The sequence below is a fragment of the Anneissia japonica genome, unplaced genomic scaffold (genome assembly GCF_011630105.1).
Source record: "Anneissia japonica isolate Jap-2015-1 unplaced genomic scaffold, ASM1163010v1 scaffold287584_len476085_cov161, whole genome shotgun sequence".
NCBI classification, from domain to species: domain Eukaryota; kingdom Metazoa; phylum Echinodermata; class Crinoidea; order Comatulida; family Comatulidae; genus Anneissia; species Anneissia japonica.
In genome coordinates, this window is record NW_022693058.1 from 332,991 (window position 1) to 336,118 (window position 3,128).

Here is a 3,128-nt window from a genome sequence, read left to right on the forward strand (position 1 = left end):
ATATACATATATATATATATATATATTATTATTATTATTATTATTATTATTATACAATTATGATTAAAATGCTCTTATTGATTTTTAAATTGAAAAGTTCAAATCATTAGAAAGTATTTTTACTTTCCTGGACATATTTCATTTTGTTATGATTTTTGTTCGGTTTATTTGTATTCACATTGTATTTTTTGAATCCTGAATCACTTTTCAAACCCTGAGAGAAGATTAATCGTTTGACGTCACGATTTGTACTGCCTACTTGCTTTGGGATGTCAATGCTAAAGTTCATGAAGATGTTTTTACCCGTATTTACCGGAAGTGGTCGGCAGTAATGTTTTGCTATACTGTAATATTGAGTTTATATAAGTACAACGGTTTCAGTTTGTAGGATATACAAGAATATAACACTGTTTTTGATAGGTAAGTGCAATCTACTTTTTCTTGGTATTCTTGGTACGAACTGAGCAAGGATACAAGTACCTAACAAGAGTAGCGCAGGCTATTAGTTTCTTGTGATTGTCTTGTCTGTGTTGATGACGTTAGTCAGTGGTAGAGAGTCCTTTGTGTGGTCGGTGATGTGTAAACTTGGGGCTAAAGCAGCCAGACTTTTTACTTTTTAAATACTTATAGTATATTACTTTTTAAACACCCACTAGATCATGTATTGGCTTAGATCAGATAAAAATCTGTATGAAGATTGCTTGTACGTATGATGACAACTGTTGACAAAGAATATGGTCAATGAGTGTCCATAGAAGGTCGAATTTTTAATTCATATTTTTGAGGTCGTGATCAAGGTTGGTCGGATCGAGGTATTGAACTTTATGATACTACATGTTCACACGTAGGTTTGGTTTATGTTCAGTAGTGGTTCCAGAAATCTGCTGATAGCTGGGTTTGAGCCTCGGTCAGGGTCCCCGAATAGAAATCCTTGGTTGGACGATTCATGAAGAGAATGGCCAAAACTGTGTTTTTAGACCACAATATTAGGTATTGGCATTCAAAATATTAACAATTAATATTTGGATAGGCAAATTAACATTTAATTGTGTATAGATATATATATCTATATTCCACTTTATTTCATATTCAAATGCACATAATAATTATTATAATGAGTGACAAAGTTTCAGATATGCTTCACTGCAATCAGGATGTTTAGTAAAATTTATTTCACGAAACAGGCCATATCTTTGTATCTTTTGAATTTATTCAATATCATTTCCTTCAGTCACGTATTTACATTGGCTTCATACAACGGTATGATGCACTAAACAAACACTTGTTCGAAAACCTAATTTAAAGGAATTGAAATATCGGCACACGTTTGTTGAACTATTTATTAGTCAAAAGCCATTCATAGACCGTGGGTTGAGGCTCCAAAATCGGCTTAGTTTACAAATTCTGTGACCCAGCGATCCGCACTACTTGGCATTCGCACAACAATGTCAATACTATTTTATTGAAACATAATATAATTGTCGGCAATCGTAAATTTGGGGAAACTGTAACAAAAAATGAGAATTTATCTTCGAAAAAATAATGTCATTCACGAAAGCAGTACCCAATCACAGCACACTTACCATACCTGTTAAGCATTGATGAGACGCTATTAGCCAATCACAGACGTTCTTGTAAACTCGGTAACTAATGTAAACAATGTCACGAGGAAAGTGACAATGTATAGCAATTTGGACGAAAGTTCTCCTGTTTTAGTGGAATATTTCAATATGATATAAGTATAGCAGCCTTTAAATAAAATACATTGGTATTAGTTGTAAGATTTTAGAGGTAGTAAATTGCATTTCCCGTCTTCTGTCGACAACTCATACCGTAGTTTTTTAAGCCAAAGTCGACCGTGCTGTACTGAATGTGTATTGTATTACTTATCTAGGCCTACATATGCATAGTAGGAAGGGCAAGAAATAATGTTCATCGACTTTGAATGAGACAGGAAATTCCTGTAAATATATAATATATTTTGATTCTATTTGGAATCTTTTTTCTTGCCATGCCTGTTGATTTTTGTTTAACTGCTTGAAGACCTTGGTAATATGGACTGAATTAATGAATAAAAGTAAACCAATTATTGATGATTCCAATAAGGTGAAACAAATAAATATTTAATATACCTCAGTTCAGCCAGTTGCATCCCATCAGCACTTTCATTATCTCTCTGATCACTCACTGGGTATATACATTTAACTACACAACAGTAAACACAAGGTTGAAAGAAGTTTATGACAAAAATCTGAACTTTTATATGAATGTTATTGAAACACTGTAGCACATCATATACCTACACAGAACTGCTTTAAACATAGCTGAATATAGAGTTCAATCCAATCCACTTATAATCATGTGTTAAATATTACAATTATATAATATTATCAATGTAGCCAACCAGCATAAACAATTTAAAAGAAACTAGAAATAATGAAAGTTTTTCTGTATTCATTATCATTTATCAGCCAATACTGTTCTGTTATTTTCTTCTTTTCATATTGCATTGTAAAGTACAATACAATGCAATTCAAAAAGTCAATGCAAATTTTTATAAAGAAAATAAATGTGTTGTTGATAAATGTTCATACAAGGAAAAACCTTAATAATATCTGGTAATATTTCTCAATACAGTGTATGGTATGATGTCATTTCAAATAGATAACAACATTCATACACACAGTATACAGTTCCAATCTGATAGGACTACAGTACTTTCAATTGATTCATGTTTCTATCCATGGCCTATAATATGGCCTGAATTGCCACCAGATCCTTAACCCTCATGTAGTGACAAGGCTTCATCCTGATTTGCAGTAGCAGCCTCAAGTAATTCCACCACTCAATGTTTCACATCTTACTAATTTCTCAATGGTATTTGCTCTATTAAAAGTACTTAATATATAATTGTCTTTTTACAAAAAAATACATGGGAGAACATGACTTCGACCAGGAAGCACTTCCTTAATTCTTGACTTAGCTTTCAGGTGATGCAGAATGAGCATTTGCTTTGGCTGTGGTTCACCAACTTCCATTCACTTGATTCTGTGGTCTGTGAAAATTAATTAAACAAACTAATTCAAACAGCTTATCAATGCTACTGTGATGGTTTTAATGATCAAATA

The 3,128-nt window shown here is 32.4% G+C and overlaps 1 protein-coding gene across 1 annotated transcript in view; it reads left to right on the forward strand.

The window, feature by feature from the left end:
- Positions 1–181: 181 nt before the first annotated feature.
- The window catches only part of LOC117100625, a 17,589-nt gene continuing 14,642 nt past the window's right edge, over positions 182–3,128 (forward strand). Inside the window, exon 1 of the mRNA XM_033240422.1 lies at positions 182–420. The gene's annotated coding sequence lies outside the window, so the exon portion shown is untranslated. The remainder of the gene's footprint in view (positions 421–3,128) is intronic.